At 35.1% G+C, this 12,048-nt stretch overlaps 1 protein-coding gene across 3 annotated transcripts in view; it reads left to right on the top strand.

Annotated features, from left to right (window-relative positions):
* TBC1D5 (TBC1 domain family member 5) overlaps positions 1-12,048 on the top strand; it is a 318,017-nt gene that overhangs the window by 19,848 nt on the left and 286,121 nt on the right. For all 3 annotated transcript variants that reach the window (XM_030969414.1, XM_030969420.1, XM_030969429.1), the window contains exon 2: positions 9,392-9,453. The gene's annotated coding sequence lies outside the window, so the exon portion shown is untranslated. The remainder of the gene's footprint in view (positions 1-9,391; positions 9,454-12,048) is intronic.

The raw sequence follows: 12,048 nt of genomic DNA, 5'->3' as shown, positions 1-12,048 counted from the left end.
TCTTAATGAGAGATTTAGTTAAAGGAATGTAAATAGTGAATATGTACAAAATATATCAACAGTCCCTACATAAAACAACAAAAACTTATTTTTGGATATTGAGATTTAATTCAAATATGTAATTTAATACAGGCATAATGACCTTTTAAAGTCAGTAGTTAATGTTTCATAATAATGTAAATTCAGTCTCTTTTCAAGTACTTTATGTAGAATAGTATACCACTATGTAATTTGTTACCTATAGGATTCCCACTAATATCCATTATCTTGAAAATATTATGAAATTTTCACAATTGTATGTTCCAATGTCCTTTATGTTTAGATTGTCAAAAAAACCCAAAAAACCAAAAAAAGGACAACCAACCAACCAACCAACCAAAAAAAAACCAACAAAAAACCTCCAAAAATGAAAAGGCAAGGGGTTTCATTTTTCCTGCTTAGCCCCAGTTGAGGCAACTTCTCTTCTTGAGTAATATTACTGCTGATTTAAATGTTGACATTTAAATTCCTGTTAATTGAATCTTTCCTTGTCTTTACTGTTCTATAGTATGCTGACAAAATTATAGCATTTTAACAATTAATCCATTTTCCAGGTAAAACTGGCGTTCATCAGCCTTCTAATTCATCTGAGTATTTTAGAAGATATAGCAATGTCTGACATTTGCTTTTATATTTTGAAGACCAGCTATTTCTACCCTTTTATATTCTAAAGTGAAGCCCTGATTTTTATTTCATTAATAGCCTCTTATACTATAAATCTAATCTGTTTTGGGATTTGAGTTGAAAAACTGCTCCTGATCTCATCTTAGTGGATAAACCAACTACTTTACAGAGTATTTGCTAACAGAGGTAGCTGTTTTATTGATGAATGTGGAAAAAGCATATAGTCCAGTGCTTTGTTCCATTCCTCTAATTTATGACACTAGTAATAATAGATGATGAATGAGATATCCAGAACATTAATAAATTATCTGAAGATGTGTACTAAATCAAAGAGGAGGAGACTAAGAAATAATCTCATATAATGCCTCCAAGAAAAGTAAGCTAATTCCAGAGTCATTTATTCAGCAGTATGCAAAAACCCTGAGAAATTTGTTGAAATTGAACTGCTATAGTTAGTATGAGATTAATATAACTCAGCATTTCAAATGCGCTATTATAGACATTTGGATCGCCAGTTTCAGGTGGCAAGAGATGGAAAACTTTCAGACTAAAATCACTCTTAAATGTTTAAGTTAAAATGTTGAGTTTAAGCATGTTTAAAATAAAACCCAGCAATTTTGCCCTACAATGATGATACTTCCATCTTCTTCCCTAAATTCATGTATCCACTAACAGGATTGAAATTTGCAGCAGTTTTCTGCTGTGGTTTGCATTCGGTAACTTGATGATTCTGTGTAAAATAGTTACTTGTTCAAAGAGAAACTCTGCAGCCTTTCATTTCTCTTAGCACTAGAGTGTCTATGTTTTGTCCATTTAGGTGCCATGAGGCATGGTTCTCCTGGTGACACTGGGACTCTCAAAAGGAGCCTTCATGTCAGAAGAGGCGTTTTGCCACTTATGCACCGTTCATGTACCACTTTGTTATAGACAGGCAGCATCCAAGTACTGGGCTGATTTTATGCAAGCAAACTAATGTCATTCTTATTCATGTATTTCTTAATGTTATCAAGTCCATTGTAATTTAGTCACCATGATAAAATAGAGTGACATTTAGGGAGGACAGGTATTGGTGAACTTGGAGGTGGTACAACATTTTCTGTTTCACAAATTGAGACTTAGAGTTTTTATGAACATGATTTTTAATACATCTGTGAACATCCTTTTTATCACATTTTGTCATCAAAATGATCAATATTTTCTTTTGTCCTCTCTCTGTTCCCATTTTTTGGTATTTTTCCTTCCATGCCTTGCACCTTTGCTGGACCTCATATGGCTGTACCTAATTGATGCAGCTGATTGAGAATATATTTTTTCTTTATTGAGATTATACAGTGAGTTGCAAAGTACTTAAATGTTTTTGGTATGAAATTAACAAAATATCCTAAAGACTATACTTTCTACATCAAGGACAATGGAAGACCCTTATCCCTGATGATTTTTGATCATATCTGATCAAATATGATCACCTGTGTATACAGGTAACTAAGCTTAGCTACTAGCTGTATTCAATGTACCCATTTTCATAAATATTTCTTCTGCATGAAATAGTGACAGAGGACACATTACTGTGCAACAGGGGCAGTATAGTAAGTGGTTTTCTATATTTTGTGGATTAAGCTTCACATTTGTGACTAAGATTATGTGTAGACTGTTGGATACTAAGCCACTGATACTGAACTTCCAGATTTTTTTCTCTCAGTTGTCCCTGTCAAAATCCCCTTAATAGTTTCAGTGATCTGGATGGTGGCTTGCAATCCCTGAACTCATGCTTGTCTTAGAACTGGACATTTTTTAGGTACACTATATCCTCATTTCCCAGAATGTGTTTTATTGGTCTTCTTTCTATACATAGCCTTAATTTAACATTTAACTGTGGAATTTATTGTAGTTGCAATTCTTCATATAAAAGTTGTCATCAGGAAGTATCACCAGTTGCTTTCTATGCTTTGTTTCCTCTCAGTTTTTAGTAAATACAATGAGTATTGCTAATCATATGCTACTTCTAATCATCAATCTTCAATATGAGCAATTAACATACTGTTTAAAAATAGTGAGTAGTAAACAGTATTTTCTTTTGCTTGTACTTTAATCTAGGTTCAGGCATCTTGTGAAAATGTTTATATAAATTGTAACTTAAATGAATAAAAGAATCAAAGAATTTCCTGAGTTATGAGGGACCCACAGGGATCATCAGGTCTAACTCCCAGCCCTGGCCAGGACAGCCCCAAGAGTCTTATTGTGCACCTGGGAGCGATGTCCAAATCCTTCTTGAGCTCTGTCAGGCTTTAATGCTGGGACCACTTCCCTGGGGAGCCTGTTCCAATGCCCAGCCACCCTTTGGGTGAAGAACATTTTTCAGATACCCAGACTAAACCTCCCCTGACACAACTCCAGGCCGTTCCCTCGGGTCCTGTCACTGGTCACCACAGAGAAGAGATCAGTGCCTGCTGCTCCACTTCGCCTCACAAGGAAGTTGTAACTGCAGGTCCTCCCTCAGTCTCCTCTGGGCTGAACAAACCAAGTGACCTCAGCTGCTTTTTGTATGTCTTCCCCTCGAGACCCTGCATCCTCCTTGTGGCCCTCTGCACTCTCTAATAGCTTTATAGCTTTCTTCTATTGTGGTGCCCAAAACTGCACACAGTATTCAAGATGAGGCCACCCCAGCGCAGAGCAGAACAGGACCATCCCCTCCCTTGCCCAGCTGGCAGTGCTGTGCCTGGATGCACCCCAGGGCACTGTCAACCCTTCTAGCTGCCAGGACACTGCTGATTCATATTCAGTTCACCACTGCCCAGGACCCCCAGTCCTTTTGCACAGGGCTGCTGTCCAGCTTCTCATTCCCCAGTCAGTCCATACATCCAGAGTTGCCATGTCCCAGCTGCAGATTCCGGCAGTTGCCCTTGTAAATTGTCATTCAGCTGGTGATTGCTGAGCCCTCTGATTTGCTAGGATGGTTCTGCAAGGCCTCTGTGCTATGGAAGGAGTCAACAGCTCCTCCCAATTTAGTGTTGTCAGCAAACTCAGTATACATTTGAGTCCTGCATCCAAATAATTTATGAAGACACTGAAGAGCATTGGCCTAAAGTGGAGCCCTGAAGAACCCCACTAGTGACTGATTGGCAGCTTGGTGTAACCCCATTTACTGTGATGTAAATGAATGTACCTTACTTATTAGTCAGATCAGGACTTTTTTGGCTCAGTCAGCCCATAAGTAATTGTTAAATTTTACTTCTTTTTCTTCATAGCTGACATTACCAGGTTTGTAATTTTTAACAGTCAAGTTCAAAGAGAAGTAGGGATAGAAAACATTTTTAGAAACTAGGAATTATATCTATTTTCTAAGTTTATTAGATATTTACATGTAAAATATATATGTGGATTTTATTAGCATATTTGTCTTATATTTCCCACTATTTTCTTCTGGCTGATTATATTGGAGTTTCACATATAAGTATAGGATCTTTTTTTCTCCTTTCCATTTATCTTAAGGTCTGCCTCAGCTACAAAAGTTATAAACCTTACAGTGAACCACCTTAAGGTGGTTAACTCATAGCGCTGAATTGTAGAAGAGAAACCAGGGTCTTTCTATACTTATATCTGTGGTGTTCACATGGGGTTAGTGATTATAGTAGAATGCATTTCTTCTTTCTGCAGACCTGCAGACTTTCTCATTATGTTCAGAATTAAAACCAAGATCTGTTGAAGGCCAAGAAGTTGTTTCCCAGTAAGGGAAAGATTGAAGAGAATTTATTTGCCTTATTGGTATTTGTCATGCTGGCAAACCTTAGTTTAAGGAAAACAGCTATTAAGTAAGCAACAAAATCCCATCATATATTCACTAACTTTCTCATTATGTTCAGTGTGAAATCAAGACTTTTTAAAAATCAGAGAAGTGCATTAAAGAGTGTTTTAGGGGTTAAGGTGCTTATTCATGGTTGTGCAACGTGACTTTGAGTTTCTTCTGATCCTGGTCCATTGCAAGAACTTGAATAAGCATTGTGTATCTCCATGAGTGTGCTAGTGTCTCTTTTTGTTGTAGAGAATGTCTCAGAATCTTATAGTGGATAAATCTCACTTGAAATTAATTGGAGCTAGCAGACAAAAAGATAATAGTAGCAGAACTTAGAGTGTATAAAGCTCACCTGAATAAAAGCTGAATAACCTCTGCACTTCACTCAGTTATTAATAGAAAATGGAAAGATTCTGCATTTTGCAGAAATTAAAATATCTATATTGGTATTAAAATATGCTGAGAAAGGGATCCAGCAGCTCTTGCTTTATCAAAATTGGTGCATGATCAGTTAGTACAGCAGCAATTAAGGCCTAAATTGGGAGAGCCCTTCTACAGAACCAGACATGATCTGATCTTTGAGAATACGATGCAATATCCACTCTTTTTTATGAATAGACATAAAGAACAAAAACTATTAATTGTGGAAGGTAATGATTGCACTTTGTATAATCTTAGAAGGTAGTAAATTCTTCACTTGAAAATGTGTGCAATTTTTAATGTCTTATTTTATGTTTCCAGAAATAGGGCATCCAAAATAAAATTTTAAATGCAAAGTTTAAATTTTCAGCCATGTAAAAAAACAAAACAAAACAGTTCAGTTAATATATTTAGTGATGACAACAGAGGAACCCTTTGGCCTTAAGCATGTAACTTGAAAAATAAGGATCTTAAATGTAGTGTTGTACTCTGTCATATATATGATATCTGGAGGCTTATTGAAATCTAGGAATGCATGACTAAGGTTCATTGAAAAAGAGAAATGAACTTTTAAGTGGCCAAATGTGAATATTAAATAACTTCAAACTACTTGCTTGCCCAGTACAATTAAGTATAAATTATCTTTCATCAATTCTAATAAATTGACAGTGCATTGTTTAGATAAATTTTAAACACAATAGAAGAGCGTCTGTAATTTGAAAATTAAATTTTGCTACCAAAAGATATTAAGATTTCTTAGTTTGGAGTGCTTCCAGGTTAACATGTTATTGAGAAGTTCCCATTGAATACTGCAAATCAATACAATGAAGGGTTAATTGTGAAAACTGATATAAGTTTTATTTTCTTATAAATCAAGAAGTTGGTAAAATGTACACTTACCGTTGATCATTAGAATACAAAACTATCTGTTAAAATCAATTAACATGCATATCTGATGACTGATTGTATAAATATGAAAGTCAAATAATTGTAATCGTTAACTATGGCTTCAGGTCATATGAGTTGACAGCTCAAAAAAAGTAGAGGAGAAAGAGGTTGATTTGCATATATTTAATGTGGCATGCTGTACATGTGGGAATTTGAGATAAACCTTTGCTGATAATCTGCTTGTTTTTATCTAAAAATCGACTAGGAAATGTGGGTCATAACAGTCAAATGAGCTATGTCTTGTATTGATAGGAGTTAATTCAGTAGTTTGGGATTTAACATTTTGCTATGTTTCAATATTTTGCAATTGATTTTTACCTTTGAGACAATTGGAAGAAGCTGGTTAAAAAGTTATTCAGAAATACTCAAAGTTTTTACCAAGAACATACTCAAAATTATCCTATAACATTTTAGGTCTGATTACTTTTACAGTTTTTAGTTAGACTTATCAATATGTGATAAACCCACTTTTTTACTTTTTATTATTTAAAAAATCAGATGCATTTAAAATTTTTATGAAGTACTGTACTGTGTCACAAAAGTGTCTTTCTATGTGAAGTGGGCCAAACAGATAATCTTTAATTTAATTGATCAGTTGTAATAAATAGAGGGAGGAAATTGTGGCACAAGAAGGAACCTTCTAGTATTGAAATACTTATGCATTCTTTAAGTTCCTATATATAATAAACGATTGTAGGTTTTTTTTTTTTTTTTTTTTTGTTGATAATGCTAAATATTTTGTGCAACTTCATAACAATTCCAGGAATCCTTGAAAAGTGGGTCTGAATATAGTAGCCAGTACCTGATGTTGGTATAATCTGGTTAAGCTTGTCTGTCCAGCTTTTCTCGTTCTCCCTGTGTTTACTCCTGAGTATTAAAAAAAAAATCCTGAATATTGATATTACATGGCAATCTCTTTCTAAAATTTCCCTGTTTTCTGTGTTTCCCTGTTTTCTATATTTCCCTGTTTCCCTGTTCTTAACCCTCCTCTCTCTTGCAGGACACCCTCCCCTAACAGGATTCCTACCCAAATGACTTATTATCCAAGAACTAACTAAGCAAGACATAACCCCGGCAGCCACACTTATCTCTCTCCTCTCCTTACTAAAATTCCTATATTTCCTATATTCAAAGGAAGCAAGCAGCAGTATGTGGTTTCTTTAGGTCTGATTTGTGCCTTCAAACTAAGAAACTTTCTGATAATGGCAATATGAAAAGGAGGAAAATGAAACAGCTTTGTTGCTCAGTCCTTGTACTGTGTGCCTGATTTATAATTTTGCTGTTGTAAATATTTGAAATTTCTTCTTAGGTGTGGGGTACAATCCAGTTCCTTGAATTACCTCCCAAATTAACTTGAGTGCTAGGAAGGGAACCTCTGTGTTGTGGCACAGCTTCCCAGATTGGGCAGAGTAGGGAACACACATGATTACTTGATTTTTGCTGTTCTTCTCTGTGAAGTACACCTGAACATCAGTGCCTTCTGCTTTAGTTTTCTGTTGACAAATCTTCCTCATGATCTGCATGGTGTAAGGCACCTGTATGATGTTTGAGGGCTGGAGGGGAAGAGGACCAGCTGGCAGAAGAGAGGAAGAGAACCAAATTCAGTTTCTGTCTTTGTCTCTTGTGTATGGTGGAATTTGCATGTGACTGCCAGTGGGGGAAAGGTGGCAGTATCCCAAGCCATTGGCTGGTTTGGGTCCCTCTTTTAATGATTTACATGTCTTATTTGAGCAGATTATTATGACCCTCCAGCTTAGACAGAAGTAGTTGTGTGAGGAGGTGAGTTCTGTAACCACAGGTTAGAAGCCCAAATTAAACATGAAAGTAATTAAAAAATGAGTAAATTTTAAAAGGAAAAAATTTGGGTTTAAGATGTCAGTAACTGTAATTACAGTTTTAGCTCTGCTGTAACTCATTGGTGAAAAATCACTGCTACCAGAGGCTCCAAAGCTGCAGATGAATGCTCTGTGACTAAATAGTTCTTCCTATAGAAGGTCTGATTCCAGAACCTCCAGAGCCATTGTACATCCCAGTAATCCTCAAAATGTTTTAATGTGTCACAGTGCAGGCTGCTTTTACAATGTCCCATTGCTTTTAAAAAGAAGCATTTGGGATATATATGATATATATGATTTTTTGGGGGGGCTGGATGGGATTCTGAGATGTGGTGTGGGAATGAGTTGTCATTTTCAAAGAGAAATCTGTACGCTAAATGAGAATACGTTAATAAAAAAAACCAGTCTTATTTGTCCCACTTCAGAAACACATACTGTGAGGAGAAAGTGCTTCAGGTTCCTTAAAATATAGAAGTTTTTGTACTGTTGTGTCTTGAGGCTTGCAGTGTTATTAGCTCAAAGGGGAGGTATGCTTTTTCATGATGACTATATTTAGCCAGGAGGAATAGTCCTTTTTAAAGCAAATTGAAATGAGTGTATGAGAGCGTGAAATTATCAGCAGCACTGGTGCACATTTACATTACTTCTACATACTCTTTTGAATGACCACACAACAGAACAAGTACTTCATTTCCACTGTGTTGATTTTTCTTGACAAAACATGGCAGTCTATCCAAAGGAGGGTGTTTAGCCAAGATAAATATAAAATTTATGATTAAGCAAAGTGTTTTCTTATTATAATCCCTAAAGAGAATTTGAGACTTGTTAAATATAACGTGCCCAGGTAGTTTTAAGAGTAAATTATCCTTTATGCTTTTAAATGCTGAAATACAGCAGCACCATCAGCAATTTGAGATACTGCTTGCAGGAACAACACTGCACACTGACTTCCTTTGAAACAAGGAGCAAAAAAGCATGCATGTATACAACATATAACTTCAGGTTTGATGTATTCCTTCATTTTTGTAGTCCATACAGACACAAAGAATCCATGTCAGTAGCATGGTTTGTAAAACTGTCTTGCTCTTTCCTATGTGTAATGTGCATTATGGAAGAAAGCAAATAAACCTTTTTGACAGAACAGGTGAAAGTTGGTAGCATGATTACACTTGTGGCACATTTCTTCAACTGCTATATTTACAGAGTACCACTTTGAAGAAAGCTGTGGTGACTTTCAATATTATTCATTAAAATAAATGGAGACTGAAAATTGATTGAGGAGAAGAGTGGATTTTGACCTTTGTGGTACCAATGTTAGCTTTGGAGTGCAGTATTCTAATTAAATTGTGAATGTACTTAGATAGTGAATATTAAATGATCTCACTGTATTCTTTCAAGGACTATGAACTTCCAAAATCAAGGATAACATTAGATGTCAGCCAAGTATTTTGTCCTTCTCGTGGTTTGTCTTTACATCTGAATTAGTGCCAGTTTGCACAGATTGTGTGTCAGCTTAAATACAAGAAACAGGCCTCAGTCTGCTTGAACTCGTTCCACCAAAGACTTCTAAAAACTTTCGGTAGTCTGCAAACTGTAATGGTTGTTTCACATTAACTTGCTTTGTAGAATTATAAAACAGCTTTTCTTGTGCTTTCAAATAAAATGTTGTCATCTGCTAATGAATGAGATACCATCTGTAATAATTAAGGTTATTCTACTTGTTTTTCCCCTGCAGCAAAACTTCTGAAGGTTTGCAGAAGACAATAAGAGAACCACCAAGAAGGCTATTGCAGTGTTGTAAGTACTGCACCCAGAAAAAAAAAGAAATATGTGAATTAAGAATGTTGTAAAGAGATTTTCATTTTTGGTGGGGAAAAATGAGCTACATAAAGGGATTACATGTAAAATACAGAGCAGAATGTATTGTAGCAATCATGTTAATAATTTACAAGGGAAAAACTGCACTCTTGTAAAATCTAAAATTGTATCCTTGTACAGTGTAATCAGGAATTCACCAATAGCAGTGAAAAATATTTCTCTATCCACCAAAGATTGATCTAGTTTATATACATTTGTTTATTTAAAACTATCAGAATTTAGAAAATCATTGTAGTTTTGTAGGTTTGTCATTTGTTTTAGTGACTTATTGTTTAGGTTATTTTGCAGAATTATTTATTTGCTGATTTATTTATGTATTTCATTATTTATTTATTTGATTATTTAGTAAATTATTTATCTGATGAATTATTAATACATCTTCATGACATGCTTTAAATTATTTATAACTTAATTTTGAGTTTATTGCTTTTCGACGCTGCATTGTTACTGACTAGTTTTGATTTTTTTTTTCTTAGTTCTTGAAAATTAAAGTACTAGCTCTAAGGCAAAAGTATATTCTTTGCAGAATCCATAGATGGTTTTCAATGAAGTAATTTACCATGTAGATACTAATTTTGTTTAGTTTTATATTCCTTACTACCACTTTTCTACTTACTTAGCTTTTGCTTCTATGATTTCATAGGTGTGTCAAGATCAAATGAGTGACCTTTAAGGGGCAAAGATAAATGTCTACTTCAAACTGAGTAGAAATAGAGTAGTTTTATTTCCCCTTAATAAGTATTCTTTAATTATTCTTGAAGTTAACATATATTTTTGTCCCAGTAAAATGAATGTTTTTAAAATGAGGCTTTTGATGTTTGAACTAAATACATTTAACTTTTAATAAGAAAATAAAATATTCACATTAATAACCCATATGGAGAATTCTTTTTCAGTGGCGAGGTTTTAAATACATGGAGAGGAATGCTGGTATCTTTAGATGACACATGCAGAAAGAGATACATGTTGAGGGAAGGAAGGTGGATGGATAGTAAGGGGTTTTTTTTCTCCCAGTGTTTTTTGAATGCATAGAAATTTATAAGCTCTTCAAATTTAATATGCCTGTGTTATTGTACAGAAACTACTTCCAGGTTCTGTGATCACAAAGAATAATTTCTAGTGCACAACATAGCGTGAAACCTGTTTTTGTGTTCCTTTCCTCTGTCAATCATAAAGGTCTGAAATATCACCTTTATTCCATAGAGGCTTGAGTGACTGTATAAGGACAGTGTAAGGGGCCAGTTTCAGGCTTTAGGTGTGGGCACCAGCTCAGCAGAGTTTAAAACTGGTGCTTGGGATCAGAATTTGACTTAGAGTCAATTCTGAGTGATGGGCTCTTCAGGGCCAGTAAGCCACCTTGTTCCTGAAGTTGCCTATTTATTTAGCCTCAGTTCCCAGCGAGTACCTCAGGCAGTCCGAGAGCACCTTGCAGGACTGACAGCCCTGTTTCAGAGCTGAAATGAATAGGGCAAAGCAGCAGTTCCTCTGCAGAAGTGCCGTGTGCATAATGTGGCCTTTATTCCATGTTTAGTGCTTGAAATGAATTACTATATACTTTAAAGTTTTAACACAGCATGGAAAGGCTGCATTGTACATTTCAAGTTTCAATGCTGTTGAAATACAGTAGAAATGGCCTCTGTAGACAGGTTTCACTATAGAACTTAAATTATGCATGTGTATATCCAAATTCCTTATTTTGAAATATTGAATGTATGAATATTTAATTTGTATCTTGCTTTAGTATCTTCATATGCTTGCCTTAAAGGAAGCTGTTTCCTTTGATTTATATACATGGATAAAAATGTGTGTACAGTATGTATCAATAGTTTTTCTCTCTGTGGTGTTAGATGAACAGCTTTAGATAATGATAGCTACTGATTTTTATTCTGCAGCTTGCTACCATTGTATAAAACGTAAATTTGCCATATTTGTTCTATTAATCTTACTTGAATTTCAAATTCATTTGCTTTCCAGAAATATTTTCTTAATTACATGCGTTAAGAAAAGTCAAGTATGTTGCGGATCTTAATGATGCAGTATTTTTGGTCTGTGCACAGTAACAAAGCTCTGAATATTATTATTTGGGGCAGAGTTCCAATCTGAAATTTACATTTCTTCTTATTTGAATGTTTTCACTGAAGCTGAGAACTCCAAGGGAGTTCCTCAACATATCCTAGTTTATGCGATATACTCTCTGAAATTTAGTGCCCTCTTATTTCCTTTTGTAAATGAGGTCTTATTGTTGAATAAGACCTATTATAAGCAGCTACAAAGGTAAGTGCTGTCAGTGCATTCTGCCACCAGTTTCTTGAAGTATGAAACACTCCCTGAAAGACGTGCTACTACTGTTATGGGATAATATAACGCAGCTTATGTGTTGGCACTGAGAGTAGCTACTTCATAATGATGACAAGTGAAAGTACAGCCAAAGGTCACATTAAACAAGAGATTTCTTTCACACCTCATCCATTTTCTGGATGTGGTATGAAAATAGCTTTGTTCCTTATACTTAAG

Source organism: Camarhynchus parvulus, chromosome 2 (assembly GCF_901933205.1).
Source record: "Camarhynchus parvulus chromosome 2, STF_HiC, whole genome shotgun sequence".
In the NCBI taxonomy this organism is placed as follows: domain Eukaryota; kingdom Metazoa; phylum Chordata; class Aves; order Passeriformes; family Thraupidae; genus Camarhynchus; species Camarhynchus parvulus.
This window is presented reverse-complemented; position numbering and strand designations above follow the sequence as displayed.